This window comes from Mobula birostris, chromosome 5 (genome assembly GCF_030028105.1).
Source record: "Mobula birostris isolate sMobBir1 chromosome 5, sMobBir1.hap1, whole genome shotgun sequence".
Classification (NCBI taxonomy): domain Eukaryota; kingdom Metazoa; phylum Chordata; class Chondrichthyes; order Myliobatiformes; family Myliobatidae; genus Mobula; species Mobula birostris.
This window is the reverse complement of record NC_092374.1, coordinates 60,813,018-60,825,810: the sequence shown is the minus strand read 5'-3', so window position 1 is coordinate 60,825,810 and position 12,793 is coordinate 60,813,018. Positions and strand designations below refer to the sequence as shown.

The 12,793-nt window shown below is 38.8% G+C and overlaps 1 long non-coding RNA gene across 1 annotated transcript; it reads right to left on the bottom strand.

Annotated features, from left to right (window-relative positions):
* Positions 1-22: 22 nt before the first annotated feature.
* On the bottom strand, positions 23-8,941 carry LOC140197726 (uncharacterized). Its single transcript, XR_011886002.1, has 3 exons — positions 8,600-8,941; positions 1,623-1,785; positions 23-846 (listed from the first exon to the last, which is right to left on the bottom strand). It is a non-coding gene; the product is annotated as an uncharacterized lncRNA (long non-coding RNA).
* Positions 8,942-12,793: the final 3,852 nt, after the last annotated feature.

Here is a 12,793-nt window from a genome sequence, read left to right as displayed (position 1 = left end):
ACTATTCAGCAGTAGCGTTTTAATTAATACAGAATAAAAATTGTTATGCGTTTAGATTCCTTAAACAGTGGACAGATCAATTAACAGTTATATAAATTGAGACAAGAACAGGAGTTTATAGGTTAAGGGTGAAAGGTGAATATTTAAGGGGAGCCTGAGGCAGAACTTCTTCACTGAGAGGCTGGTGCAAATGTGAACAAGCTACCAGCAGAAGTGGTGGGTGCAGGCTCGATTTCAACACTTAAGAGAAATTTGGATAGATGCATGGATGGGAAGGATAGTCCAGATGTGAGACAGTGGACTAAGCAGAATAATTGTTTGACATGGACTAGATGGGCCAAAGGGTTGTTTTTGTTCTGTAAACATGTAAAACTTACATGCTTACAGAACCAGCAACCAGCATCCAGGCTGACTAGAGCTGATTTGGACGAGCTCACCTTTCTGAACCTCTAGAATGATTAAATCAATGAGATCATAAGTGATCTATACACTAACTCTGTGGATTTTAATTCATTTGCTGAACAAGAAACCAAACTTATTTTTGTTATTTTCAATTGCTCCCTCCATGTTTCAGGTTTTCACTCTCTGAATAGTCTGGCTCTAATTTTAGCCCCCTCCATTTCAGGACTGTCATCAAGAAGAAGAAAGATCCACTGTTTCATAAATCCTCATAATGAAAAGGTGGATACTCCTAAATTCTTCTCCTTATGTGGAGATTGCAGTAAGGCAAAGGTTAAAATAATGTGCTGATAGAGACAGTGTGCAGACATTGTAACAAAGCAACACATGGCCTTGAGAACCTAGTTCCCCTCTTCACAGGTTGGGACTTAAAATCAGCAGACAAACCTAGACGGGATAAGAATGCATAGGATTATACCACACACACTTGCTATTGGACAGTAAGTTTACTAATTCTAAGGCAATTGTGACCTTTAACTTGGGTTTTTTTTCATTATTAATACCTGAAAAAAGGAATTGTGAGTGGTAGCTATTGTATACATGCAAATAATGGAATTCAAAGGTGCACAAGTTTCCATTGGATCAATAACTGTATAAAAATCCCCATTCTGATATGTCAGACATTTTAATTCCACGTCCCACTCCCATTCCGATATGTCACTCATTTTAATTCCACGTCCCATTCCCATTCTGACATGTCTATCCACGGCCTCCTCTACTGTCAAGATGAAGCCACACTCAGGTTGGAGGAACAACACCTTATATTCCGTCTGGGTAGCCTCCAACCTGATGGCATGAACACTGACCTCTCTAACTTCTGTTAATGCCCCACCTCCCCTTCGTACCCCATCATTTATTTATTTATTTATTGTTTCTTCACTCTTTTTTCTCCCTCTGTCCCTCTCACTATAACTCCTTGCCCATCCTCTTGGCTCCCCTCCTCCTTTCTTTCTGCCTAGGCCTCCCATCCCATGCTCCTCTCCCTTCTCCAGCCTCGTATCCCTTTTGCCAATCAACCTCCCAGCTCTTAGCTCCATCCCTCCTCCTCCTGTCTTCTCCTGTCATTTCGCATCTCCCCCTCCCCCTCCCACTTTCAAATCTCTTACTATCTCTTTTTTCAGTTAGTCCTGATGAAGGGTCTCAGCCCGAAACGTCGACTGTACCTCTTCCTATAGATACTGCCTGGCCTGCTGCGTTCACCAGCATTTTCTGTGTGTGTTGCTTGAATTTCCAGCATCTGCAGATTTCCTCGTGTTTGCGTTTAAAAATTGACAATTTTGATTGGAATTTTCAATACAGTTTGGTGACAGGGGCTGAACTGTTGTCCTTGTCCACATGTAAATAAAGTGTAATTAAGAAATTAGTTAATGTTGTCCAGTTAAACATTAACAATGCTTCAACCCCAGTACACCCACAAAAACATGTAGATATACCCTATGTTCTAAAAATAGTGACATACATTAATAAATGTTTCAGTATTTAATGGAAAATGATATTAGCTAATAACTTATTTTTATTGAAACTTACGGGTTGTAATTGGTTTTGAAATGACAAGATGCAGTTGTATAAACAAAAACAACCTTAAAATAGAACAACGCATCACAAGCAGCCGGTTGGCTGAAGTGCATGAAAGCCCATTGCGGTACTGTACAGGCAATGATTGGTTCCGCAATGTCTACGTGCATATCTGGGACAACTTACAGAAAAACACAGCAAGCCAGCTGATAACAAAGACTGAATGCATTCTGCATCTTGGTTCCAAATCACCCCAAAGTTCAGAAATGGTCCGATTATCCTATGCCTGGTCTCAATGGCTTTTGAACTGGAAGACAGAATTACAGATTTCCAATGGCCTGCAGGTTACTGCGTTCATAAAGTTATTACTCAGGGAACATGGATGCAATTAGTTATCTTTCAGCATTGGTAGAAATGCTACCAGAGCAGAGAAGTGGTCCTGAATGAAGCACACTGCATGAGTCATAAAATGCAACCATTCAACGGATCAGTGATCACAGACGATAATTGCAAACACTCAGTTATGAATTGTCAGATAACTGTAACACCTTGAGCATCACAACTTTTAAAAATTGATTAAATTAAAATTTTTTAAAACTTCAAGAAATTGACTTATATGGAGAGGCAGATAGATAAACAGCCATCAAGTTGAAATGCTAACTCTTCCATGCTACAAAAGCTTTAAAGATTTTCCAAAATTCAGAATTCCACCTTCCTTGGCATGTTGCTTTAATTCTTTGCCACACCACATTATGGGATATCTACAGTATGATTCTTTAATTTTGTTGAAACATCACTGAACACTATTAACAACATTTCTCTTTCCAAGATCTTACATAACCTGGCAATTATTTCCAGCACTTGAGTTATTTACACTTCTGCATTAACGTACAAGGGCGAGAAAGAAATCTGTGTGAGGGCAGGAGCCATTAAAAGGGGCAGGGCTCGCTGCGTGTGAGTTTCACTTGGAAAAGTGAAAAGAAGTTCGATTTAAATGGAGCAGCCATTGTTGGAGTGGACAGGGTTGGAGTGGGTGAATTGAGGCTTTGGCTCAAGAGGCTTCAGCAAGAAGTGGCTGAGGCCAAAATTTACTCCTGGTAAGCTTCTTTTCTTTCTTCGCTATTACATAGGTAGAACAGCAAGAATGGAACCCCGGGCAATTGTGTGCTGCTCCTGCATGCTTGTGGAAAGTCAGGGTGACCCCTCAAGTGTCCCTGATGACTACACCTGCAAGAAGTGCATCCAAGTGCAGCTCCTTGCAAGCCACATTAGGGAACTGGAGCTGAAGCTGGATGGCCTATGGATCATTCCAGAGAAAAGGAGTTGATAGATAGAAGCCACCAAGAGACAACCACACCATAGCTGCATGAGGCAGATAGCTGGGTGACTGTCAGAAGTGGAAAAGTGAGTTAGATAGATACATTTATACTGAACTTTGTACTAAGTACACATATATCACCATATATGTTACCCCTGTGGCTGTTGTCAATAATAAATATACCACCTTGGATACTGTTGGGTGGGGGTGGGATGAACTACTAGGAGAAAACTGCGAAGTCCAGGTCTTTGGCACTGAGCGTGGCTCTGTGGCTGAGAAGTGAAGGGGGAGCAGAGGAGTGCAGTGGTGATAGGGGATTGAATAGTTAAAGGGTACAGACAGGAGATTCTGTGGATGTGATACTCTGGATGGTATGCTGCTTCCCAGGTGCCAGGTTCAGGGACAACTCAAATCAAGTCCACAGCAGTCTTAAGGGGGAGGGAGAGCAGCCAGGCATAGTGGTGCATCTTTCTGCCAATGAGATAGCTGGGAAAAGAGAAGAGTGAATATAGAGCAGTAGGAAGGAAGCTAAAAAGCAAGACTTCAAGGATAGTAATCTCTTGACAGTTGTCTCTGCCACATGCCAGTGAGTATAAGAATAGGACGATATCACAGGTGGAACGTGTGGCTGAAAAATTAGTGTGGGGAGCAGTTATTCAAATTTGTGGATCATTGGGATCTCCTCAGGGGAAGGTACGACCTGTATAAAAGGTACAGATTACACCTGAACTTGAGAGGGACCAATGTCCTTGCGGGCAGGTTTGCCAGAGCTGTTGGGGAAGACTTACATTAAGTTGGCGGGGAGTGAAAACGAGAATGATAGGTCAGATGATAGAGCAGTTGGTGTAAATATAGATTCAATGTATTGAGAGACTGTGAGGAAGGATATTCAGTGAATGGGGCATAACAGTCAATTGGATGGGTTGAAGTGTGTTTCCTTTAATGTGATAAGTATCAGGAACAAGGGGTGATAAACTTAGAGCATGGATCAGTACAGGGAAATACGATGTCGTGGCCATTGCTGAGATTTGGCTGTTACAAAGGCAGGAATGGCTGCTAGACATACCTTGTTAGTACAAAAGTGGTTAGTATTTACATGGGAGACTAGGTTCGATTTCACAGTGGGGAGTTCCGAAGATTTTTGAGGTGGCACAGTAGGATAGCGATTAATGCAATGCTGTTACAGTATCAGTGATCCAGGTTCAGTTCCTCTGCTCATGACTGCATGGGTTTCCACAGGGTGCTCCAATTTCCTCTCACATTCCAAGGACATACAGGTTAGTAGGTTAATTGGTCATGTGGGTATAATGGGGTAGTGTGGGCTTGTTATCATGCTGTACCTCTAAATAAATAATAGGGTGGGGGGGTAATAGAGGAGGGGTGTGAAATTGCCAGTCAGGGATAGTATCAGTAGGGACACTGTTGATCAGGGTTGACCATGGATGTTGTGTCCTACTGTTTACACAAGCCAGAGCAGTACGATATGGAGACCATGCATCAGGCTCCCCCTCTCCACACAGCTGAGGAATCCAAAGGAACGGCAGAGACCGATACCGTTTGGCACAGGTGGCATCACAGGGGTTGCCAGTCAGCATTGTACTCAACATGGGATGGCCTTAGTGACTCCAGCTCTGGATTTTTTCCTCAGAGTTTAGTCGCGAAGCCTTCCCCATGAGGGGTATAGCAGCAAGGCAGCGGAGGTTTGAAATCAGTTTTCCTTCTAGATGAGGTACCGATCATGGCTGACCAGGGGCTCTGCCTGAAGCAACTGGTTGTTAGTCACCAGTAACCAGTCTTCTCCCCTTCTCCTGTCAGTAGAAACAGTTCCACTGGGCTTAGTAATTAAGCCACACGTGAAGGCTAGGAGCTGGACTTGGTTGCAAAGGTTATTTGAGAGACACGGCATTGGGAGCATTTAATGGGTATTACCACTTATCCCCCCTACCCACCTCTGGCTATGGCGACCTTAAGGAGCCCAGAACTGTAAACAGGTTGACTAGAGGAGAGGCTTTATAGGACCGGTACTACACAATGACCCTGATCAGGTGACATATCTCAGTGGGTGAACATTTCGGAGCTTATTTACATAACGTGTGTCGAATCCTTCCTGTCGACACCTTCTGCTACATCTTGCACAAATGAGACCACAACTCCCTGACCTTCAGCATAGCCTTGGATGGTAGTAGACGGTATGGGGAAGTATTTAATTGGAAGAGGGCGAATTATAATACTATTAGGCAGGAACTTGTGACCATAAATTGGGAACGGATGTACTCAAGGAAATGTGCAATGGAAATGTGGAGGTTGCTTCGGGATTACTTACATGGGTTTCTGTATAGGTTTATCCCATTGAGTCAGGGAAAGAATGATAGGGTAAAGGACCATGGTTGACAAGTGAGGTGAAACATTTAGTCTAAAGGAAGAAAGAAGTATTCTTAAGATTTAGAAAACAAAGATCAAACAAGGTACTGGAGAGTTATAAAGTAGCCAGGATGCAACTTAATAAGGGACTTAGGAGAGGTAGAAGGGAACACGAGGTCTTGGTGAGTAGGATTAGGGAAAACCCCAAGGCCTTTTATATGTAAGTATAAGGATGACTCTTTCCCCGTGGGTTGTCACCTTGTCGTGGTGGAGAAGCTTATGTGGTTCTGTGATCCCGAGAGCAATGGCGTCTGGAGCTATGCTCCTGGTAGGGTCACCCATGGCGGTAAGGTCGAGGGTGAGATCCCTGACGAAGAACAATCCAACCAAGACCTCAACGGTGGAATAGGCGGACAAAGTTACTTCGAATTCAACGGCTGTGAAGGCGGATGGAGGCTGCAACAAATCCATCAGCTCCAATCCTCATGGCTTCCATGCCATTGGAATCAGTTGGTTGATTTGTAAAGTATCGTGTGCTTCTTGGAGCGCAATGTCAAGTACACGTTAAACAAATACATGCACAGGCGTCTTCGCTCTGTGGGCCACTTCTTCAGAATGAAGACCATCATCCTCGATCTTGAGGGATAGCCACAATGATAAGGATGACCAGAGTGAGGGTAGGACTGATCAGGGATAAAAGAGGAAACGTGCCTGGAGTCGGAGAAGGTAGGGGAGGCCCTTAATGAACATTTTGTCTCCGTATTCACCAGAGAGAGGGAATGTGAGGTCAGCTTAGAACAGGCTAATGTGCTGGAACATGCTGAGGTTAGTGATGCTGTAACTTTCGAAAAGCATTAGGATACACAAGTTCCCAGATTACTACAGGAAGTGAAGAAAGAGATTGCTGCACTGTCGTCCATGATTTTTGAGTCCTTAATGACCACAGGAGTAGTAGTAGTACCAGAAGATAAGAGGATGGCAAATGTTATTACTTTGTTCAGGAAAGTGAGTGAGGATAACTCTGGGAATTATAGACCACTGAGTCTGACATCAGTGTTGGGCAAAGTATTGGAAATATTTTTTAGAGAAAGGAATTGTGAGCATTTGGAGAAGCATAGTCTCATTAGGAATAATCAGCATGGCTTGCTGAGGGGTGGGTCACACCTTACAACCCAATTGACTTTTTTGAGGAAGTGATAACACAAATTGAAGGTAAAGCAGTTGATGTGATATAAATTGACTTTACTAAGGCACTTGACAAAGTTCTGCATGGTAGCCTCATTTAAAAATCTACAGAAATGGGATCAAGAAAAACTTGCATGGGGATTCTGCAGGGAGCGCTCATGGAGTGAGGTCGTCTCTCTGGCTTCGCTCCATTCCCGTTATCCTTTTTAACCTATGATCTCCTTGATCTAATCAACTTTAAGTACACCAGAAGACTTACTTTATCTCTCTGAATTATCGATTAATTGACTTCCTTTTGTCAATCGCAACTTTTGAGCTTAAAGAAATGAGTACGAGATCTAAAACCAAAGATGGGAAAGACGCTGCTGGGAACGGAGGAAAGAAGAAAGGTGACTCTAAACCAACGGAATTAACTTACGAAGTTATGGTGAAGTGTTTGGAGGAAATGTTTGAGCAGCATCGGATAAAATTATCTGAAAGTTTAACTGCTCAATTTGAACAACATCGTCAAAGCCTTAATGAAGATTTAAAATCAATCACGGAATCTTTGAAATTCCTGAATGCTGATGTTCAAAAACACGATGCAAAAATTTCTGAGCTGGATACTAAATCTCAGAAGACGGATACAAAAGTTGAGATCTTAGAGAAGAATCTAGCTTCGACTACTAAACAGCTCCAACAACTTAAATCCAAAGTTATTGATCTTGAGAATCGATCGAGAAGACAAAATTTACGTTTAATTGGCCTACTCGAGGATGTTGAGGTTGGAGATCCTGTAATATTCTTTGCTCAACTTTTAAAGGATTCGTTCGGTTCAGTTTTTCCCAACGATCCTCCATTACTCGATCGCGCCCATCGTATACCGTGGGTAAAGTCGGCAGCGGCTGTTTCCAAACCCAGACCAGTTATTCTTCGTTTCCATTATGTTAATGTTAAAGAACAACTTCTCCAGATCGCTCGTCGACAAGGGATGATCAAGTATCACCAGCATTCCTTCAGGATAGTTCAGGACTACAGTCCTGAAGTGAAGGAACGACTGACTTTTAAACCTTTAATGTCGGAATGCTGTCAAAAAAATCTCAAACCGGCACTACTGTATCCTGCACGACTCAGAATCTCTCTTCCCGATGGAAATCGTCGTGTTTTCCACTCTACAACTGCCGCTCGGAGCTTTTTGGATGATAATTTCCCATCTGATACAGACACCCTCTCTTAATCTGTGTTTGGTGCTTTCAGCACCAATTTTTTTTTCTCTCTCTGGTGTTTTTCTTCAAAATAAACCTTCTACTACTGTGCGATGAAGGTTTTATATAAGTTTAAGATTTTTGTTCTTTGTTCTTTACTATAGTGATTATTCTATAACTTATATAGAATATTTATCTTCTGTGAATAACATCACTTTCCCTTAGTTAACCTTTTGTTTTAATTTATCCTTTTTTGTTATTACTAATGATCCGATCCGACGGTCATTTGTAGTTATATGCTTCCTATTTTTGATTTTCGCATAATTAAAATGGAGACTTGTCTTTCTTTTTCTATAATTTTTATTTTTTTTCGGGACGCCATGTTCTTATGCTTCTTCTTCCCATAATCCAGTTTTCTTATTTTGGAAGCGTTTTTTTATTTACTCGTTTATAATTAACTAATTATATGCACTGATACTGGTTTCTTTTATTTTATATATTTTAGTAATTTTTACTATGGAGACTAATTTACAATACTGTTTATTTTTCACATATTAGTCTTTGGGAGGTCACTTACCTAACATATATTTTTGGAGTTGCCCCGTGCAGAAATGGGTTTAAAGTTAATATTAATTAGCGCTTTCTTCAGCCTTCTTTGGCTCAGTTCGGGTTTCTACTTGGGGTTGGGGGAAAGGGTGGTCTTTTTCTTTTTTAATTTTTTCTATTGGGCTGATTCAGAACTACAAAGATGTCCCCAGTGTCGAGATTTCCGGTTCCTCTCTAATCATGTATTCCTCTTCCGATTTCATGAGCTCACATTATGGTTAACCCCTTACTCACCAAAGGGTTAATTTTTAGTTATGGCTCATTCTATTAATTTTGTCTCTTGGAATACAAATGGTTTAAACCATCCAATAAAACGGAAAAAGATTTTCAAAATATTCCAAAGACTGAATGCTCATATTATCTTTGCTCAAGAGACTCATGTAAGGAAAGAGGACAGTCAACGCTTCTTTAAGTTTTGGAAAAAATAACAATACCACTCAAATGCTCAAGCCAAAATTAAAGGCGTTTCAATTTTTATTGATCCCTCAATTACATTCATTCATCAAGACATCATTTCAGATCCTAATGGCAGATTTCTGTTAATTACGGGGGTACTTTTTAATAAAAAGGTCGCTATGGTTAATGTTTACGCTCCAAATGTGGATTATCCTGAATTCTTTAAACATTTACTTACTTCCTTTCCCAATTTAAACAAGTATATGTTGATAATGGGCGGTGATTTTAATTTATGTTTGAATCCCATGTTGGATAGATCCACAAGTAGTCCGGCTTTACCGAATAAGTCGGCTACTATTATCAACTTTTTTATGTTGGATGCTGGGATTTCAGAAATTTGGAGATTTCTACATCCAAATGATAAGGAATTCTTTTTTTCACATGTTCACCGTTCTTTTTCCCGAATTCATTATTTTCTGATTGACTCTCGTTTGATTCCATATGTAGTTGATTGTAATTATGACATTATTGCTATTTCAGATCATGCTCCATTGAAACTTTCCATCAAGTTAATGGATACCTTTTGTACTACCAGACAATGGCGATTTAACCCTATTTTGCTTCAAGATCAGGACTTTGTCAAATTTATAAAGGAGCAGATTGATTTCTTCTTTTCAACTAATACTACGGATGAAGTTTCCAACGGAACTGTTTGGGACGCCTTTAAAGCTTATATCCGTGGTCAGATTATTTCCTATTCGGCCGGTTTGAAAAGACGTATTAATAATGAAATACTTCTACTGGTTGATAAAATTAAAGAAGTTGATAAAAAATATGCTATTTCTCCTAGCAAGGAGCTGTGCAAACACAGAGTTGAACTCCAATTGGAACATAGCTTATTATTAACATCCTTGATCGAAAATGAATGAGAACTAGAAGTGATTTTTATATTCATAGTGATAAATCGGGTAAATTACTGGCTAACCAATTGAAATTTGATTCGGTTAAACGTCAAATTACTAAGATCCGCAAACGGGATGATACTTTCACAGTTGATCATGTTGGGATAAACCAAACCTTTCAAGAATTTTATACCTCTTTATATCATTCTGATTTTCCTCATGATTCTAATTTCATGCATGATTTTTTAAGTAAATTGCGTTTTCTGAAACTATCTCCCGAAGATTGCCTATCATTAGAAACTTCCATTTCAGAGGAAGAAATAATAACTGCAATCTCATCATTAAATTCCGGTAAAGTACCCGGTCCCGATGGGTTTACAGTGGAATTTTTAAAATTTTTTTCCTCCATTCTTTCTTCTAAGTTGTCTAGAATATTTAAGGAAGCAATTAGTTTAGGTAAATTACCACAATCGTTTTATGAAGCCTCTATTTCCTTAATTCTTAAAAAGAATAAAGATCCTACGGATTGTGCATCCTACAGACCGATATCTCTTCTGAATGTAGATTCAAAAATTTTTTCAAAAATTCTAGCTACTAGACTGGAGAAGGTGTTACCTCAAATTATTTCCATGGATCAAACCGGATTCATTAAAAATCGCTATTCATCTTTTAATATTAGGAGGTTAATGAATATTGTTTATACCCCCTCACTTACTACTCCGGAATGTATTATCTCATTAGATGCTGAGAAAGCCTTTGACAGAGTTGAATGGCCTTATTTATTTAATGTTCTTGAGAAATTTAATTTTAATTTGACATTTATATCTTGGATTAAATTGTTATATTACTCCCCGGTAGCCTCGGTCTGTACAAATAATTATAGATCTCCTTTTTTCCGTCTTTTTCGCGGTAATAGGCAAGGTTGCCCTCTTAGTCCTTTACTATTTAATATTGCTCTTGAACCTTTAGCAATTGCTATCCGTGACTGGCCAAATATTGTTGGTATTACCCGTGGAAATGAAATACATAAACTATCATTATATGCAGATGATTTGTTGTTATATATCTCTAACCCGGAGAAGTCAATTCCTGCTATCTTAGATCTGTTAGCTCAATTTAGTAACTTTTCTGGTTACAAATTGAATCTTAGTAAGAGTGAATTATTCCCTTTAAATAAGCATGTACCTATTTATGGACGTTTACCATTTAAATTGGTTACTGATTCATTTATATACTTAGGGATAACAATTACCAAAAAATATAAATATTTATTTAAAGCTAATTTTTTACCTTTAATTGATCAGATTAAACTTTTATTTACCAAATGGTCCCCAATCTCTTTGTCTTTGATTGGTCGGATTAATTCTATTAAGATGATCATTTTGCCTAAATTTTTGTATATATTTCAATCGGTTCCAATTTTTATCCCAAAATCTTTTTTTGATAACGTGGATTCAAAAATTTCCTCATATATTTGGCAGAATAAAAATCCTAGGTTAGGTAAAAGATATTTACAGAAATCCAAGAAGGAGGGGGGACTTGCCCTCCCAAATTTTAGATTCTATTATTGGGCAATTAATATTCGATATTTAAAATTTTGGCTACAAGATTTGGACGCATCTTTAAACCCTCATTGGGTAAATCTTGAATCTAATTCATTACAAGGGTTTTCCTTGGGTTCGGTCTTAGGAACTTTACTTCCTTTTACTTCTTTTAAATCATATAAACAAATGAATAACCCAATAGTTAAACATACTTTACGTATATGGTTTCAATTCCGAAGATTTTTTGGGTTTAATCAATTCATTCTAGCAAGTCCCATTATATCAAATTTTCTTTTTCAACCTTCCATGATGGATCAAGCTTACTTTGATTGGAAAACCAAAGGTATAATATCTTTTCACGATTTATTCTTGGATAACTGTTTTATGTCTTTTGATCAACTCTCTAATAAATATAACTTACCCAGATCTCACTTTTTTAGATATTTACAGATTAGAAACTTTTTAATTACTGTCTCTCCTAATTTTCCACACCCATATCCAATGGGCACTTTGGAAAAAATCTTAGACTTAAATCTTTCTCAGAAAGGTGTAATAGCAATTGTATATAATATAATTATGAATTTATGTCCTGATGCCTCTAATAAAATTAAAGCTGACTGGGAAAGAGAACTTGAGATTAATATACCGACTGAAAAATGGGAAAAAATTCTTCAGTTGGTGAATTCATCCTCTGTATGTGCTAAGCATAGGTTGATACAGTTTAAAGTAGTTCACAGGGCTCATATGTCCAAAGATAAACTATCTCGTTATTACTCTTATACTAATCCAATATGTGACAGATGCCAGTCTGAGATTGCTTCTTTAACTCACATGTTTTGGTCATGTCCCTTGTTGGAGAAATATTGGAAAGATATTTTTGATATTATTTCAACGGCCCTAAATCTAGACTTACAACCTCATCCAATTACTGCTATCTTTGGATTACCAATGATAGACTCAAATAATTTAACCTCTTCATCACGAAGGATGATTGCATTTCTTACTTTAATAGCTAGAAGGTCCATCTTGTTGAATTGGAAAGAGATCAACCCTCCTACAGTATTTCATTGGTTTTCACAAACTATGGTGTGTCTGAATTTGGAGAAATTAGAAGTACAGTTTATGACCCTTCTATTAAGTTTGAAAAAATTTGGAGGCCATTTATTCAGCATTTTCATTTGATGTAATTTGATCATTTCCAAACTGGTTTTATTTCTCTGTACTGTTGTTGGAGGGGAATGGAGGCGTCGACGCTGAGGTTTTCTTCTTTTCCATTTTTAAGTTGTTAGTTTTGCCCAAGTCTTTTAGTTTAGTTTAGTTGTT